Here is a 20112-nt window from a genome sequence, read left to right as displayed (position 1 = left end):
TTTTCAATATATGATGTTATTTCACCATTAAAATAAAGCATATCAAGAAATACATGGATTACAAAAGATACTTGGATCTGCGCACCTTCACGCAATTAGTGTGTATTATGGCCTCCGCTTATCAAATGTCAGTCATATTGGTGAATATTTGCTGCTCACAGTTTTGACACTGTTCCCCTCAGGGGGCTCAGACTAAGTCAAATCCAGCGTCAAAAGCCTCGATTTATGGCAAGTTCGTCCACCTGGTGGTGGCAGACAGCGTCTCCCGCGTTGGCCTGCGCTCAGGAGGCTCGGTTTTCCTGTCGGACTGACAGCTCTGTCTCATAGGTTGCTTTTACCCGCACGCGTGGCGCGGGGCAGTTGCGCCATCTAGCGGCAACGACTCATGGACGCCTGGAAGAACTTCCACTGCTTTTGTACACCCTGTAACTCCACTGTGCTGCTGACGTGAAATCCCGCGAGGTGAGTTAACAGGCTGGAAATGTAATTTTAAATTTAATTAATAAAATGATTTTTAAAAATCTTTAATTCTGAAGTTGCTTTGTGTGTGTGTGTGTGTGTGTGTGTGTGTGTGTGTGTGTGTAAATAAAGCGCATTTCACCCATCACCTTAACACTTTGTTCATGTGCAGCGTGACTCATTTCCCAAGAAGATTCAGTATTTTGTATCATAATGTGAAACTAATATGCATATCTTAAATAAAACCTATACAATAAATACAATTAAACACATAATGAAAAAAGTCAACATGCAACTAAAAAAGGCACAAATAAATGCGGATTAAAATATTTTACACAACTGAGAGAAACTAGTAAACAGCTGTTTAAATTCTAAATTAAACTTTAACATTGCTTAGAAACATGCAGCTTGTACTGCATTTACCAGCCAAAAGCCTCATGAAGTTACCTCTAATGTGTGCCTTGATGGCAGTTGCAGCCCATCAGTAGAGAGCAGACTATGAGAAGCTTGCAGGAGCTGAAGCATCTATCACCACTGATCTATGTTTAAATAACTGTCTCACTTCTATAAAAAATAATAATAAAATGTTTACTGAGTGAAGTTCAATGTAATGCGGTAAAATCAGCATCTAATGTCAAGTTTTCGACAACATCAGGTTGCATTCCGAGAATGTGTTTCGACACGATCTCTGATATGAAATGTTGCTGAGTGGATCATAAATTACACTGGGGGTAGTAGGTGTGTCTGTGGGTGTGTGTGTCTTTGTGTGTGTGTGTGTCTTTGTGTGTGTGTGTGTGTGTGTGTGTGTGTGTGAATGGGGGATGTTTGGCTCTTTGATTTTTATGAAGTGTTTAACTTATTTTCTAGATTTGTAGGTGAGCATCATGACTAGTTTTGCAGTGTTTTATTCTCAGTTTTTGGTTCATGTAACAAATCTGATATCAGGTCTGTTTGTTGTGTCTCAAATTCTATGGCGAGTAAGTTCGAGACATTTTAGAGCAAGATTTCTGTGTCATTCCAGCTTCCTAGGTTTAAAGGATGAATACTCTACAGTCAATGTGTGTGATGATAATGCTTTTAGTGCCTCCTTTGGCATTTTTATTTTTGATCAAACACTTTGAAACAACGTCAAGACAAAAGCCTGACTTACCTTTGAAATAACAGAACTCTCTTGAGGTTCTCTGTTTACTGTACAGTGACTTTCAGCAGCCACATTCAATTGGGCCTCCTGTAACAATTAGTATTATTCAGTATTATGAATTTATACCATAAAAGTTTATAGCCGCACCAAGAGCTGATACTTATGCATACAGACAGGTGCTAAACTGGATTTAGATGCATTCAGGAAAGTTTCGTTTATACGTAGTGAGGGAATCTGTTGTAAACAGACGTGACCAGAGAACAGTGCAGTGACCACAGGCTAAGGCTACTTTTTCAAGAACAATGATCGCTCAGCTTTCAAACCTTTCCACTGTTGGATGCCAATTACACTATTATGGTTTTTATTATATGAATGAAACAGAGCACTAGCAGTCCTTCAGTGATGTATTGTTCTCAATATAATCCTATTGGCATGCAGGAAAGGCATGCTATCGCTAGTGGATTATTTATACTTAAACACACTTGCACACACAAGTAGAAAAAAACCTTTCCGCAGGCACTTATGTGCACGTGCTCGTGATTGTTAGGACATAAGAATGAATGCACACTTATTTGAACTTAGAAAAATGGCCAACACAATTTTGTGTGATTGCATTTTGCATCTATGTGCAGTATATCGTCTGGTCCAATTCCAAAGAATATCTTAATTTGTCCAACTGGGCAGTTCTTGAAATAGATCAAGTGTTGTGTTAGACTATATTACTGGCGTAGGGATACTTTGATGCAAAACCATTATAGAGATTTGTGATGTTTTCACAAACACTGCCCTGTGTTACTGCAGCGTGTAGCACAAAATTTCTTGTGTTGAATTTAAATCATTTTATTTTTTAATTTAATTTTATTTTTTTAACTGTATCTTACAACCATTAAATTAACATGCATACACTTGGGTTATTTGTGGTGAGACTGGTCATGACTTGATGTGAAGGCATCAATGCATTTTCTATTTCAGTCTGCTTTGCCTGTTGGTTGAAGGTGATGTGATTTTTATCCCCATAGCGGTTCACTCTTACATGAAGTGGCAGCGCACTCTAGTGTCCAAATGATATTAATACAGAAAAAAAATGTAGGGAACTGAAGTTGTGCGCTAAAAACTTTGACTGAACAAGGTCAGACAATAAATTGACTTTCACTGAATAAGAGGGGAAGACGAAAAATGACTGGGGCATAATTTATCTTCTGATCCTTCTTTTTTCTGTACCACTTTGAAAAATCTTGATCACTTCACAAAGATGGAGGGTTTAAAGTTCGTAACACATGCAGGTAAGATGGGACAGCACATCACCACTGAGAGCCAGAGTTGATGTGTGACTGCTATATGCTAAGAAAGATTTACTAGATATAACTCACTGATGTATGCATGCGTGGCAAGCTCAAGGTATTCTATATTAACTTCAAAATTTTGATGGAAACTCCAAAGTAATGCACAGTTTTAAACTCCTGATATTAATGTTTTTAAAGTGTTATATGTACTGCATTTGAAAAGGTTTTTTACATTACTATTTTAGGGAACTATGATTTCACTTCATTTCAAAGGTTTTAGCATATAGTTGAGTGTGCATGTAAGGATTAGTTCTTTGGTGAGAATTTAAGAATCATTTAATCATGAATCTGTGCATAGTAACACAATGGCAACATTCAGAAATGTGGTTTATTTTTGGAATGCCCTTCCCATATATACAGAATAAGAAATTCAGGATGGTCCGTTCCTGTTATGTAAGGTGTTGCCTGAAGAAGAAAAGACGCCTGTGTGCCAGGACTAAAACATCAAAGAGAAGGCGTGAATGAAACTTAAGTGTTCCAGAGAAGTCATGGAATGAAAGTGGGACTTCTGCCTGTGCGACTGTTTGTTTAAAGAAACAAGCGCAGCAGGAGTAAACCTGTCTCTGGTGTTGTTAGAAGGTGCAGCTCAAAATATCACTTGTGAGGATAAAGTTACATTGTTCTGACACATTTGCAGATCTACCGACATGCCTGCCTGTCAGTCAGTGAAATCCTGCGTTTCTGTTGCTGTCAGCCCTAATTACTCAGTCATAATGAGCTGCCCTGAAGCTGTCGAGGTGTGTTATAGCCTGCTCAAGGACATGATAGTGCAAGAATCTGTTTTTCACATCAGTCCACATCATATTACAAACTGTAGTGGGAAAGTTATTTTTGTTTTAAATGACACCAGCAGCTGTGCCACATCATGTCATCTCGACTCAGAATTGGACTTAGATGTAAAATTGTCTGTAGTGTGTCCACGGATCCACTTTCGCTAAATGTCTTAAGCTTTAAGATGTTCATGCTGGCGCTCCATGGGTTCCGTGCAGCTCTCTTTGGCAGACTCACTTCATCCTTCCTTGGAATAATTATCTTTCAGTCCTCGATCCAAGTCATTCTTGCTTACTTACAGTAGCAAAAGAACACTGGTGGTATTTAAGAAGTATTGCTTTAATGTGCCAAATACAGAAAAATACAGCAAAACCATGAAAAGACATTCAGGCAGGTTGTCTTTAGTGTCCACCAACTGATCGATATGGCCACTTACTGTAAATGCTCAAAAACAGCCATGTATTTGTATTTGCATGTAAAATATAAAAGGTGAAAAGTGTTTTTCTTACAGAACTTAATTTCAATACATAATGCACCCATGTAAATTAAGATATTAAATCTAAAGAAATTTATAGCTACATGGAGCATGACATATTTTGTTGATTATGTGAGGATTTATTCTTCATCTAATAAGGAGAGCTTTCTGATTTCCAAGCCATTCCCTTGTCACTGCTGTAATTCTTCATTTGTGGAGATTTTAAGGAGGGAAATTTCCTTTTAATATTTGCTGTATACCAATATACCAGTTGTGTAGATAGTTATTAACCTGCCTTTTCTCCATTTCCTGAAAGTGTGCAATAGAAACACTGAACCAATGATGGTCAAAGCACCCCACAAACTACCAAACAAGCCAAACACCATACAAAGAGGATCTTTCAAGAAACCTTTCCAATAAAATGACTAGAATCTCCAGTTTGATTTTAATAGAATATTTTCAATAATATAGTATGTAAAGCAGACATTTGCAAACCCTAAAATATTGCCAGATGTAGAAGAAAAGCAGGCCACATGTGTGGTATGTCGTGTGAGGCAGGATACATTGTTTGCACATGCAAACCCACTGCTACGCCGTTGTCTTATACTAAATGGGTTCTTTACATGCTTTTCACTCATTCAAGTTTCTTAAATAGCAGCCCAGGTCTAGCCACAGAATCCCTCCAAAGAGAAGACGTTTAATCTCCACCATCAGCTGGAAGTTTAAATGAGCTGTGGGGAATAGGAGAAGACAGCCAACTCTCCCCTTCACAGGCCTAATAGTCTCCACCATCAGCAGCACTTCATACACAACCACAGGCTGGCAGATTAGAAGGAAGGCTCACCACAAACACAGACAGATGCACACACCATTGTGCTAGTGGATTCAAGTCATATGCATGTGCTTATTCAACGTATATTGAGGAAATACACAAGTTGTAATATATATATAAGTACATTTACACATGATGACCTTCTAATGGGTAACGCAGCAATCCATGCGTATACATGGACTTCCTTTGAGTTTCAGTGGGGTGTATGATTGCAGCTTTGGTCGCACCACAGTCACTTTATCTTTGTAAATTGATATCACATTTCCAAGGTCTCCTTTTCTGCACACTCATCCATCATGTATCTACAGCAGAGAGTCAAGGACATAGGAAACATCCATATCCTCTCAATGCAGCAAAATCAAAACTTGTGATATCAACACAGGTGGAGCCCTCTGTAGGCTCCCACAACACTTCTCTGCTGAACAGCTAGTGAATGAAGAGACATGGGTTGTGTGTAGGATCAAAGTACTGACCAAGGGGGAGCCAAACAAAAACAACCGTGAAAGCAGAGTGGCTCATTAGACACAACTATGCACTCCTCAACCATGACGGGCAAAACCCTAGCCAGGCATGACCAGGAACAGTTTTTTTTTTAAACATCCCACTAAAAAGAACATCCTTACATGGACCGACACTATACAACTTGGTCTACAAAAATCCCATCAACAGGGGGAATGGAAAGAGTCGGACCATAAAATACAGCAGTCAAAGCCAGCAGAGCATTGAGTCATCTAGATTAACAACAGTGTACAGCAGCTATAATAAATATTTTTAACAATGGAACATGTTACTGTGAAGGGAGTGTTGGGACCTCACCACATGGATGCACAAAGACAGGCCTGCAAGTAAAAAATAGAGCCTGGATTTAAAAAAAAATAATAATAAAAAAAAAAAAAACACTCAGCACAAAGAACAAAGGTATAGCGCCAAAATCCCATCAGGCCTTGCAAATTACTTTCGAGTGTAAAATTTGTTTTGAATGTAAATCCTGGTTTCCCAATGGATGAGACCAACCAGAACTCAGAACAGGAATCAACACTCCTCGTTCCACCTCGCCCCTTCGACTGCGACGTGAAGTTGCTACAGGAGATGTATCGTTCCTGATAAAAAGTTTGCACTGTAATTACCTGAGGCATCACCCCTTTAACTCACTCGTTGAGTAATAGGCTGTCTGTGTTCTCTGAACACGTTTGGATCCTCAAAAAATCAGCTGATTGTGTAGCCAGCGATCTCACCATGCCTGCGAAGGAAGTTGTAGATTTACCATAACTCACTCTTCACTCTTCCCTGCGAAGGAAGTTGTAGATTTACCATAACTCACTCTTCGCCGTTTCCTCCACTGCCACTGCCGTAAACCATCGACGAAGCGACACAACAACCAAGCAGGCAGAGACAGTTAGTGCAAGTATATTACTGTAAGCTTCTTTCTTGTATAAACTTTACTGTATTGTTGTGAAATGAACTGACAGCAGAGTCCTGTTGTTGCTGTTTGAGAAACCTCAATTATCGTACTTGCTGCTTGCATCTGTGTGCTTAGCACATTATATTGATTGTGTATCCTATCAGGCCTTGTTTTGTGTTAGTTTTCTGCCATTTTATCAGTTAAAAGACCAGCACCAAAGCTGATGAACCCTGAGCTGCGTTCACACGTCAGGATTATGTGTGATAAAGTGACAGTTACTGTGTCTTTCTTTTTCAATTATGATCTTTCAACTTCCACACGCCTTTACAGGCATTAACATGTACAGCTTAAAGGTGAAAATAGCGGTAGTATAACTCTCGCCTGACATAGCCACTGACGCAGACACATCCGCGATCTTGTCTTCTCTCTCTCTCTCTCATCCCTCTCTTCCTCCCACTTACTCACTCACTCACACACACAAGCAAACAAACACACACAGTTGTGTTTCCATAATTATTAGGGACATTACATAGACTTACATTCATTTTCTGGAGACTTACTGTAACCATAACCATAACCACTACTTGCGTTACCCTAACCCTTACCACCTTAACCTCTGTCTTCACCCCAAAGTTTACTGATTTACATTGCTGGGACTTGCATTTTGTCCTCATAAAGATGGCGTGTCCCCACAATGTGACTTTGTAAACAGATTTATGTCCCTACAACATGAGTAATATATGGCCACACACACACACAGATCACATGTGCAACAAACTTGCTTTATGCTTGTTAGTGTAGTTGCTTGTGTTATAGCTGCTTGTGTTGTAGTTGTTGTTGGATGATAGGTGTTTATTGATTGCAGAATTATTGTTTGCTGATTGATGAATATTTGTGCATATCTGTTGTCATAGCAGCTGGTTATAAGGGTTAGTGCACAGATTCAACTTTTCATTGTTCACCTGATAAATGTAAAATGGCTCTTTAAACATTTGCATTTTAAGTGAACAGCTTTTTTGTGTGTGTCCACAGTTGGTTATTGGTCCCTGATCTCAGACTGTTGCCCCGTTATTATTAATTCATGTTAATGCAGTTATTGGCATCAGTAGCATCTGCTAATTGCCTACTACTGCCAGATCCCAACAGGGGTCACTTGTATTGATAATATATCCCTCAGGAGTTGTTAGAGAGCAAAAACAGAGCTAAAGGGAGTCAATATTAGACATTGGTTTCTGTCATAAATTAGATTTTTGAAATATTGTTTTTGTATGTTTTTTGTTTGCTTTGGCTACAATGTGTAAAATGTATTTTACAATGAGAGACACACCACATATGACAGAATACAATTGTGGCACATTTCTTTGTGATTGAGATGTTTTATTGTTGATGTGATCAGGATGTGTTCATTGCAGAAGATGTGCATGAGAGGAACAAAGGTAAAGAGGGGGTCCTATGTACAACAATACAGCCTCCTCTGCCAGTCTAGGCTTCTATGCTTCCCTCCTCACATCTCCTACCCAGGAGAGACAGGAGAAGTAAGAGGGTGTGTGACCCGGCATAGAGATGGTTGAGGACCTCACATCTTCCACAGTGTTGCCATTGTGGTGAGCTCAAGATAGAATTTTGACTAACTTTCTGATCTAGTTTAGGAATTTCATCTAGATGCTACATGAACTTTTCAGGCCACATCCTCTGCCACATATTGTAGCTGTTCCCTAAAAGACAAGCCACTAGGATATTACTAGTTCCAGCTACATAAAGGATCCAGCATCATTTACAGCGAATCAGGTGTACGTTGTGGTGTCATGAAGTGATGATCATCTGATGGGAGTAAGCTTGCTTGGTTTTTTGGTTGGTTGCTATCCTGCATCATTTTGGTGAGCGGAGTGGGGTCATCAGCTGGGGAAACTGCAAGAGTCAGTTTCGAAAACAGCTGCTCACAGTAGTAGGTTGTTACTTTGCAGCTCAATTACTTCATGTTGTAGGTTGTCAAGGATATCAGCTTGTTGCATATTAAATGGCATAGCAAATATGTTCAGTTCCTTTTGTTTACTTTTCATGTCCTGAAACCTCACACTGAATGCCTGAAGGAGTTTTTACACTCACCAGCATATTCAGCCAACATAGCAGGCCTGTCCTTGTAGAGTGGGAAAATGCACAGTGTTTCTTCTTTGCAGTTGCACTGGCCACAGCTTTCATTTTGCTTCAAATGATTTCACATTTGAAAGCAGAGAGCTGAGAGGCTGGCTGGAGCTTGAGGTTCAGCTCTGAGAGGTTCTTGGTAATGTCCACCATGAAGGCCAAATCACACAGATGCTATCACTGAGTTTCCACCTGAGGTTTTCCCTTCATCTCTTCTTCATCGATGATTCCAGACAATTGACACTCTGGAACTTTGTCCAGTACTGGCTGCTCTGCAGCTGCGACAAGACTCACAAATTCTCCTTCTGAACAAGGTTTCAGCTTCTTAGCCATTAGCTTGCTCAATGTGGTCTTGTGAAAGCTGCTTGTTTAGTTACTAAGCTAACGTGAGTTAGTGTTGCACACTGTTGGTGCTGTGGGGGTCAGGAAGAGAGGCAAGGCACTTGGGAGCACTCATACATGTCACACCCTTTGGATATTTCCAAAAAAAAAACTGTCCAGAGTGCTTTAAATAAAAATCAGTCCACAGGCTGTAACAGGCAACAGGTCTAATTTTTTTAAGCTACAATCCATTCACAAATGGTAATATACAAAGCGATTAACACATGTAAATCGCACCACATTCTTACATAGCTATTGTACCTTTAAGTGAAATTTGAAAGTGCCATTGCCAGAACGAGCACACTATTGAACTATCAAAGTCGATCCAGCGACACTCGTCATTTGTGTCCCAGGCGGATGTTTTGTTTGTTTTTTTTTAGTTGGACCTGGGCAGGCTAATCTCAGCCAGTGGCATTGCTTCCTCACTTTTCAAAGTCATACTATTGTCATGTTATGTTTGTTAGTTTCCTATTGATTGGTTATTGAATGCTGCGAAGGTGGGTCTCATTAAACATGAGCCTAGCGGAGGCAGACACTTAGGCAAGGAGGAAGAAAACACAAATGCAAGAATATGGCACGTTTCTCTGGCCTCAGCAACCAATGATACTGAGTACATCCATGTACGTATATGTTGCAGGTTGTAAGTGGCTAGAATAGGCGGATGGCTGAGCATTAGTAAATTCCCCCAGACAAAACAAATCATTTCTCTTGCACTACCTGTGCCACAACACTATCAAAACACAAAACTCGTCATGTCACATTGCACCATTTCCTGTACTGCAGACAATGCAGATTTGCTGAAAAAGAGTAGTGTCTTCTCTTAACCTCTTTACCTGTAGCATTGACCCAACATCTTACAACTGTCATTGCCTGCTTGATAGCATCAGTGCTGTACAAGAATCTCTCTCTACAGACTGGCTGTTCCAATTTGCCTCTATCAGCACTGAACGGTCCAAACACCTGCTTTTAAAACCCACAGCTCTTCATACTACAAGAAAAACACCACTTAATAAACCAGTTAGGTCACAAAAGTTATTTATGTTCCTAAATACATAAATATTAATCATTATAATATATAAAGACCACAGTTAATGCTCAAAAACTACAGCTTTTTCAAGACATCACAAGCCCCCTCTACCTATCCCACACTTGGTGCATCCCTGTTGAACACCTCCATAAACAGGAAATGGCTCAGTATAGTTTGGCAGGCAATACTTAGCAAACTGACAATACAGACTTTAATGTAGGCTAGATGACATGAGAGTGAGTGGGGTAATTCAGGGGCAGCACAGATTCAAGATAGCAAGTAACTTGGGAAACTGGGGGTTTCCTTTTTGTTTACAGCATTTTAAGGTCCAATCCCAATGTCCACACTCACAGAGTCACAGACTTTGAGGCACATTCCTAGTAAGTCCACAGGGGTTAGGGCTGTCCCACTGTGAAATCGGTAAGTGCCTGAGGGCTCTCTTGCAGACATTTTGAGCCCTTTATGCACACTTTCTGTAAGTCTGCATTTCTGCAAACTTTGCCAGAGGGAATTACCCACACTTCATAGCGCTGTAACGTTAAACCCGAGCTTACCAGAGGAAGTCCGAAAGCGTTTTCTCTCAGAACTGAATTCTCTACTTAAATCACTCAGATTGTTAAACAACCAAAAAATAACAAGCTTTTAAATATTCTGGAACTTTTGTCTGTGAAACCTCCAACAGAATATCTTTGGATTTGTGTATATGTGCACTCCTGTTTATATTTTTATGTAATTGTCTTTTAATGTTTTCCATTTTAAGTTCTTCATTTGGATTTGTGCCATTCAAACTTGATTTGTATGTGCTGCTATTGTTTGCCTGAAAGTTTGTATAAAGTCGCATATGTTGTCCCATTACTATTTACACCATTTCAGGCCCTTGCAGCTTCTCACACTCGAGCATTTACCATTTTAATTGGGGCCTAATTCTCTCTCTCTCTCTTCTTTGAGGCTCAACAGCAGCTGGCGTCCTTATGGTTACATTACGGCCAGCTTCTGGTCATATTCCCTTTCGGTGACCAGCTCCTACAGTCGCTTTAAGCAGTTGCTGCATTTTTCCCGCTTCTTTGAGCACATGCTCTGAGGTTTCAGAATCTTGACACAAAAACCAGTCAGAGGTTTCCCTGTCACATAAAGTGAGCTCTTTACATTATTCTACCTTTGCTACTGTGCAAATTACATTTTCAGGTTATTTTAATCCCTCGAGTTTAACGTACTAATTTATGTGAAGATGCACATTTTACTGTCATATGTAATATAAACTATATATGTCGGCAAGAATAATTCCACAATATTATTCTGGATTTACAAAATTTTATTTTCTACAAGTTTTATTATTAAAAACAATCATGATTTCATTATCATTTGTAGCACTGTATCATTTTATTCCATACGTGTGAAACATTTAAAGTTGCCAATTCATGTCCCCTTTGTTTAAGAATAACTTTAGTTCCTACCTGCAATTGTTTTGCAAGGGACGGTTGTGAGTGTGACAGACTCAGCAGAGTGGGGCATCTGCTGTCTTGCTGTGTTGGTGTTGATTAAAGAAGATTACCCTAAGAGAAACTGAAGCCTGCTTATTACCCAAAGACCAGAAGGACTGAAGAATGCTACTTTACATGGTCCATTTCTCCACCTGGTCTGTTAACCTGGTCCCCCTTGTGTTGTTCTACTCTTGATTCATGTCCTTCTGTGATCTGTTTTTCCCCTAAGTTTCATATTCACCTCAACATTTCCGTGAACAAGCAGCCTGTTTCTTAGATTTCTCATTAATTCTCCGGCATGGTCCAGCTGACATTCAAATACTCGCCGTCAGCACCACCACCGACCCTCCTCCTCCTCCTGACAAGTAAAATTCAGCTCATGTACCGGTAAGTTGAACTGCTTCTCTATGATATATGTAGAAACATTGATATGGTATCAAACATACAAATTTAATGTATCTGTGGTTTGGAGAAAGATACAAGGCCAACATTTTATTCTAGAGTGGATCAAGGACCAATTTCAATACTAAAAAACTTTCTATTACAGAGTGTATCCTCAGTTATAAATAATTGTATTACTGATTTTCTCAAAAAACCTTGAGAAACAAACTGTCAGGTGAAAGAAGTGAAGATAATTTTTCATGTGAATAAAAGTTCATTCTTATACATTCCTATTACTTCAATTACGATATCATACAAGTCAATGTCTTTATAGGGCCAGATAAGGCACAATTCCCCACCCAGCTGGGGTTGCCCTAGTTTATTCAGGAGGCCCATGGACAGATGTACATTTACTACCTTTCAGTTTCAGAGTGTATTCTTTTCAAGGTTTAGTAGGGCTTGGCTTTTATCTACAGTGTGTTTCATCCTGTTTATAAGCCTAAAAGTAACTGCTGGGATCCGAGGCTGTTCCTGGACATACCCAAAACCCGAAAGAGGCAAAGGAAATACCTAATTCATAATTTTGGGATTTGACAGGGTCATAATTTGTGCATTTGAACATGTCAGAGTTGAAGGTGCTTTGACCTCACTGAAGTGAGACATGATGGGCCGCAGGCCCCCATGGTCTGTGAATGTGGCCATGGCTGCAGCAGACCACACCACATGATTCCCATGCTTATTACCGCAGCTTGGTAGGTGGCTGGCCATCTGTGTCTGTGCTGGAGTCAGTGTCTCTGGGCATGTGTTTGTGTCATGGAGGCTCATATTTTTAGATTTTCATATTTGTCTCTATTATGCATATACTGTCTGATTGTGTCCTTCTTGAGTACATGAAATGTAAGATTAATACAGTATGTTACCCCCCAGGTTTGAGGGTTTAGTTACACCTACAGCCACATCACAGGATTTGCCTAATATTTACTGACTCAACAGGCTTTACTAAGCTATGTTTACACCCATAAGGGGTTGTGTGTGTGTGTGTGTGTGTGTGTGTGTTTATGTTTATTTATTAGTATCTTTGTATTATTAGATGTTAGCAGCAAAACACCTGATATTCCTTGGGTCCACATGAAAAAATAATACCAATAATTTCATGCGATTACGTAAAATAAAACAAAGGGGAAATATGCACATATAGAAAAACATACACATTAAAGGTCATTAAATAAAAAAGACAGTTCTAATCTATAATATAGTCAATAGTACTGCAGCATACGCACAACTACCTACCTTCAATTACAACGTAGAACACAGGGTTAGAGTTATCCTGATTTGTCATAATAAACCATGTATCCGTATGAATAGCCTGAATTCTATCTATGACTCACTCTTCAAACATAACTATTAGGTATACTAACTATAGGTAGTGTTTTGATTATTATTATATGTGCCTTATATTTGCCTTATCTTTTTTTTTTATCTCAGTTGGAATCAATTCAAAATGCATGGACGTGTAAAAGTATAAACAAAAACAAATCAATGCTATTTATGTTGTTTTGTGCAGCATATTGATTGTTTTCTGCTGTATTTCACATTATGTTGTTTTTAATTATCTGTGAACTGGGCTCACCAAGCTAACTAATAATCATGGAATTCCATTCATTTGCTAACTTTTGCTGAAATTTTACATTGAGTGTGTGACTCTGCAGCAGGATGTTATGTCATCAGTGAACTATTAATAAATGTCACTAGAGGGCAGCAGAGGACATGATATGCAGTATCATGCACAGGCCCGCATGCCTGTGCTTCACTTAACTGAGGAGCCAATATGTCAACATGAACTAGATCCAGATGTGCTGGAATTGTATTGATCCTAATGACTTTATTCAATAATATTCCCAAATTTGACAAACGGCAGATCCCCCCTAACCTGATTAATTAAATATGTTATGGTTAACAGATTTTTTTAAATATCACTGTGGTTTTGTATTTCTTTAAACATTTTCATGAATAATTCTGCTCGTCTACGCCCAAAATACTCTTCGCCACATAAGTCTGCCCTGTGCCTGCACAGCTCCACTAAGACCTGTTGGGGGAGGAGGACGACTGAGAGGTAGCCCATGGAAACATGGGTGGTGATGGTGAGGGGGGGGGGGGTTCATCAGGAAGTTGGAATGTGGGTCCCTGTGTGTGTGATGTGATTGTTAGCAGAAACGTGTCAGCCCCAAGCCCACCGCCACCAACCCACCACCGCCGCCGCCACCAACCCTGCGCCCGCAGCCCTGCTCAGGTTGTGAAAATAGAGCTCTGTACGTGAATATGCACGTGTGTGTGTGTCTTTATGTGCGTTCATCTGCATACACAAGATATACTGCACTGCCATGGAGGCCCAGATACCTTATCTTTGCCTTTTCTAGTGGAACAAGGGTAAACTCACTCACAAGGTTGATGGTGGGTGGGTGCGGAAAGAGAGGGGGGGGGGGGTAAAAAGACAGCCAGAGACTCTGGGGGGGGGGGCAGACCACAGGCCCATGTGTGGCCATGCAGGGTGAAAAACCATACTGGATTATGAGGGAGTTTACAACTCTCCGTCTTTATATAGAGAAACTGAAAGACAGAGGAGGCTGGTGGCAGCTCGTGTGGGAGTTCTCATGCTCCTCAGAAACAAATGAGGCATCAATCTGTATACATCACTTTCAGTCATTATAATAACCTAACCGGCATCGCTGTTGCACAGCTTTTTGTCACAGGGCTCAGTTCTGTCCCTCCAGTCTTTAAGGTTAAGCCATGTAATGCTGCCAGCTCCTATAAGGCAGGAGATTTCAAACACAATGCTATATGCCAAATTTAATTCTCTGTTACGCTGCTGACAGCTTGGATATATTTTGTATTTCAATGGGCTGGACTTTAAAGGTGCAGTGTATACAACCGAAAGTAGCCTCTACTATCATCCCGTATCATTTGTCTCCCCACTTGACAGCGGAATGTTTGCTGAATATACAAACAGTCGACCGCTGAGTATTCATAAGCAACAGAACTTTATCCACACGAGAATGAGTCATAATAATCCTTTGTTTATGCTTTAGAAATTGGTCATAAAATCCACTCGATACTTGTGTTAGACCCATTAATACTGCGGAGTGCAAATGAAATCTCATTGCAAGCAGGAATTAATATATTTATATATCTTCAGATTCATACTTATTCTACCAAATTAGGGAGCTTCTTAGTGCCACCTGGAAAAGGTAGAAAAAATGCAATTCTGCAGCTTTTGTTTTCCTTCTCTCCCTCTTCCCTCTTCTCTGGCTCAGCTCCTGAGAGCCGAACTGTGGATGGGTTTTCAGCCACAGACCTCAAAGCGGGTCTTTGGTGCAGAGGATCTGGGCAGGCTCCCCTCCCTGATCCAGGAGTCCTGGCTGGACTGGTGGTTAGCCACACCAGCGCTTTCACCTGCCTGTCTGCTGAAGTCTCACCAGACTTTAAGCGGCTCTAAACAAGCGGTAACATCAGACCACACACTCAATAGTGCTGGACATCCAGGAGGTAGGGAGTATGTGTTTAACCCCTCTGCATGTGTGTGTGTGTGTGTGTGTGTGTGTGTGTGTGTACGTGTCGCATGTTGCACTTGCACACACAATTTTGCAGCATGCAATTCACAAAAACACTGCTCCTATATGGCTGTTTTCTTGGACTACGGCACTCAATTTTCATACATCTTTTTTAACATATTACTAATTTCTTGGCACCATGTCATTGGATGAGTGGGATTTGTAGTTCTGCTACAGGAACTGTTCGTGTCTCACAGCTTGCTTGGTCACCGGTGATTATTTTTGACCCTGTTTGCATCCAGTGGCTTGATTTTAATGCTGCAGATTTACAGTCAATAACAAGAGCCGTGGTAAGGCCGTTTAGATGCCACTGGTCAGTATACTGTTGCTTACTGACCTCTGTGGCTGATGCATTGTGTGTCTTCCAGGCTGCATTTAGATTTTATGCTTCAGAGTAAATACTAATTAGGCAGCATGGTCGTGCAATATGTTGAGATTGATTTTTTTTTAAGGCGAGGACAGGTTTTATGTACTTTACAGTACGCATGAACAGGCCCTTTGAGAAGCTCACTTTATTCTACCCTACAAAGGATTTGACTCAGTTTGTTTTTAAATGTAGAAAAAGTCATCCTCTGTCCCTTTTTTCATCACTTGTATCATTTTGCTTTCCAACACACTTCATGCAGATGAAGTAAAAGAGGCAAAACATTTATACGTTTGCAGTCTCTCTTTCTAAGCTCATCATGTAGGTGTGATATCTTAAAAATACTGCAGGATGTTGCTCTTTTTTTTTTTTTTAACCAAGTCACATTATTAGCTGCAATGTATTTTCTTTAATTACTAGAGTTTGTGAGGGGGCTGCAAATGAGAACTATTTGGTGTTAATTGGAGTAAATATATGTGATGTCCTTTGTGTGGCAATAGTTTCATCTTCTCTTTTTGAAAATTGCATTTCACCTGCACCTTTAGTTCACATTCACACATGTTTTATTTGGCAGCATTAGAGCTCATTTGTTTAGTTATTTACATGCTTTTAAATTGGCCCTTAGCGTGTGATCTCGCAATGAGGCATTTTAACAAACTCGTTTATGATATGCAAATACTGTAAAGTTGTTCCTTTTTGTATCTGCTCAGTTCTAACTGACGCGTTGATTATAGATGATGTTTTGTGTGATTTAAAACGAGTGATATCAGATAGGTATTTAGTTTCAAACTGTTTACCCTTTACTTGAACGGCTTATTTTACATTTGCATTGTGTTTAATGTGCTTTTCTCTGTGGAGGAAAGTTCTCGTGTCGTGGCTGGTCACTCAGACATTACTGGCGCACAGCGGCTGCATCAGTGAACTTTAACCCGTCCTGCACTGCAGATTTATTTGAGACCACTTGTGTAATTAAACATGCATTGCTCTTGTTCTTTCTTTTCTAATTTTGTCTCCGGGGGTGCAACTCAGTGTGCGTTTACGTGCATAAAGAAGGCGATTTTCCGCGTGATCTTTATTGCATTTTCTGACAAATAACGTGCGCAACAGAATGTCGCTTTATTCGCGTTTGGCCACAAATTATTTTAGATAATTGTGGATATTATTATGGATATTTATATGAAATCGCGTGTCACACTTTTAATATCCGGCTGAATTGGCACTTTTGTTTGTTCTGGTAGCCAAAATGATACGCATTTATTTTTTTTATTAATGTCCCTAACTTTTGTGCAGCTTTTTTCCCCCCAGATTTAACTCGCTTGACGCACCGGTGGCGCGTCTGTTTGGAGGCTGCGAGTTAATTATAGTCTGAGTCAAGCTCTCGTGCTGCACCTCTGCATCCACGTCATCTGCTCGTGAGGGTTGCCTTTAACTGTTTTAAATGATCAAAACATGGCATTTCGGCTTGTTGAACCGCCGCTACTGGCGGGGTTTCATTCTTCCTTTTACTTGCTCGTTAGGCCTTCAATTAATTTCCACGTGGTCCGTTCCTCCTAAATGAGGAGTTTCCCTGATGAAGTCTACTCTGTTTCTTTTATGAAAGCCAGAGGTTTTCTCGCGTTTGGCACTTTTTTTTTATATGGTATTCTTCCACCTAAAACTCATGTAAATGAATACACTTTATCTCTCCTAAATGGGTTTTCGTGTATGGCAAAACGGAAGGATGAAAAACAGGAGGCAGAGCGCGTGTCTGATGTTGAATGTTTTTGCATTTTAATTTCTATTAACGCTCTTTTTAATTGTTTGCCGGGGAAACTCTTGGTGTGACAGCTTCTTTTGTCTTTCATCGTTTCTCTGTTTTCCTCTTTATAGAAATGTAGGTTTTCCTTCACATTTACACTGTGAACTGTGAAAACAACTTCAGAACAACACAGCCCTCAGCAGCCTCGTCTAAGCGCCGCAAAGCCTTCGTTATTTGTGTTGATACAGTAATGGAGAAGCATGCCATTCGGAAGTGTGTCTGCAGCTGCGTGCGTGCGTGCGTGCGTGTGTGTGTGTGTGTGTGGCAGAGGGGAGGTGGGTCGGGGATTTCCCTTTACCTTACAAACTCAGCGAAATATCCCAAACTTTGGACCTCTTTACGCTTACATCTGTTTTTATGATCAGAGGCAAAATAAACTGAAGTGTGGCTTCACACGGAATTCTCCACATATCCAAAAATCTGAGAAACTGTTTACAATTTTTAGCGCCGAAGCGCAGTTTTCCCACCTTTTCCACAAGAATGTTGGACAAAAGCCACGATATAGTTAAAGGTTCTTTCTCAATTTCTTGATAATATTTATTTTTCCAACAAAATTTCCCCCACAAAAATGAATTTTAACTGTTGTATCTACTCAAGACGTGAAAATATTGACAGCTTGTTAATGAAAAAAACATCCAACTCATGGCGCCTCTCTGTATCACACTGAATGATGGGGAAATGAACTGTGTGGGCGCCTGCGTAAAGACAACTACCTGAAATGCAAATGAGACATTTTAGTGCGCACACTGCAAAAAGTGGCAGCTTTCGCAAGATGTAAATAATCTTCTTATAGGCTGCGCTAAATCCTTTGTTTTCAGCGCTTTCCTCGTTTCATTTGGGAACGTGACTGGCCACGCTCCATCCAGTGAAATTACAGTTTAAGAAGAGCGCTGATGAAACGACATGTCAAACAATCCAAAGTCAAAGCTTCTTATTTTACTTTCTGATCACGCTGCATGCAATATTGAAACGTAGCTCTTTTTGCAGTTCAGTGTCTTTCTGTCGTTATAAAGTCAGCTAATCAATGAAAAAGACATGGCACCATACAATTTGATGCCTTTTAAACAAATCTGGCCGTTTGTTGCGATCTTTCCATGTCAGAATCTGAAGTCCAGTGTCCTTTGAAACGGCCCGCTGTGAGCAGACCTGTGTGTAGCCACAGGCCTAAACATAGCCTGAGCTGACTGGCCCAGGTTTCTGTTTTTTTTTTTTTTTTTCTGGGCGGACAAATATATCCAATTCCGATCTATTTACGTCTTTTTTGGCCTCCTGCTCTCAGTCGTGGAAGCTGTTTTGCACCTCGTTCGGCTGGGGGAAATTAGGGGATAGCAGGGTTCATTCATAACATTTAGAGACAAACTGCTTGAGCAAGCGGACCGTTAATTGGCGTTGTTAATTGCCCAGACACCAATAGAACTACAGGCAAAAAAAAAACAAAAAACAAAAAACATATGGTCGATTAATTAGCAGAGACAACACGATGACGTACAATCTCTGATGATGCTCCTTGCAAACTTAAATTAGGCTGAATAAACTTGATGTCCACATTGTCTGGAGGCTATGACTGGAGGAGAGGAGGTGCGCGTAATGGCGCATGAAGCAGCAAATATCAAATGGATTCCATCTACCAGACTGGGATTATGGCGAGGTTTAGAGCAGAAACTGGGGTGGGGGGCTGGGAGGAATTATTATTTAGGGCATAAACCAATGCTATTCCTGCACACATTGCTCCACCATCTACGCACCCCCACCCGCCCCAACCCCTGATCTACGTCGCAGACTCTGCTTCCGCTTCGCACGGTTGGTCATTGATGCGCACTGGAAGGCTGGAGAGGGAGCGCGCGAGAGAGAGAGAGGGAGAGAGAGAGGACTTGACAAGGCTTGAGACTGGGAGAGAGAGGAGGGAAGAAGGAGGTGACGGACCTGCTCCTCTGGGACTCGACTGCAGCTTACTGCTGGGTGCTATCAGCAGGGTCGGCTCACAAAACGGTATTCGGTTGGAAAATGCGCAGCGAGGCACCGAGTAGCGCCGAGTAGCTGTCACCGAGCTACGCGAGGATCTCCACGTTTCGCGGCTCCGTTTGTAGAAAATCTGGACTCACTGTGTGTGTGTGTGTGTGTGTGTGTGTGGGAGAGAGAGAGAGAAGGAGGGAGAGAGAGATAGAGTAATAGAGGAAGGGAGAGAGAGAGAGAGAGAGGGAGATAGGAAGGTAGAGAGAGAGAGAGAGAGAGAGAGAGAGAAAGGGAGAGAGAGAGGAGGGAGGAGACGGATTCATGGAGATTCCGTGCGGCTCCATCGAGCAAAAACGCCTGGATTAACTGAATTTGGACGGGGCATTGAACATTTCAAAGACGAGGCGGCGTCTGCTGTGCCACCGCCGAGTCCAGCTACAGCCTCCGACGTGTTTTTGTTTTGTTTTTTGTTTTTAGGTAAGCTGTTCCCACTCTGATCCGGCTACGTGCGTATTGGTTGTTGTTGCATTTCGCAGCGGTTCTTCACACCGCAG

The sequence above is a fragment of the Chelmon rostratus genome, chromosome 19 (assembly GCF_017976325.1).
Source record: "Chelmon rostratus isolate fCheRos1 chromosome 19, fCheRos1.pri, whole genome shotgun sequence".
In the NCBI taxonomy this organism is placed as follows: domain Eukaryota; kingdom Metazoa; phylum Chordata; class Actinopteri; order Chaetodontiformes; family Chaetodontidae; genus Chelmon; species Chelmon rostratus.
Note: the sequence above shows the minus strand (reverse complement) of the source record.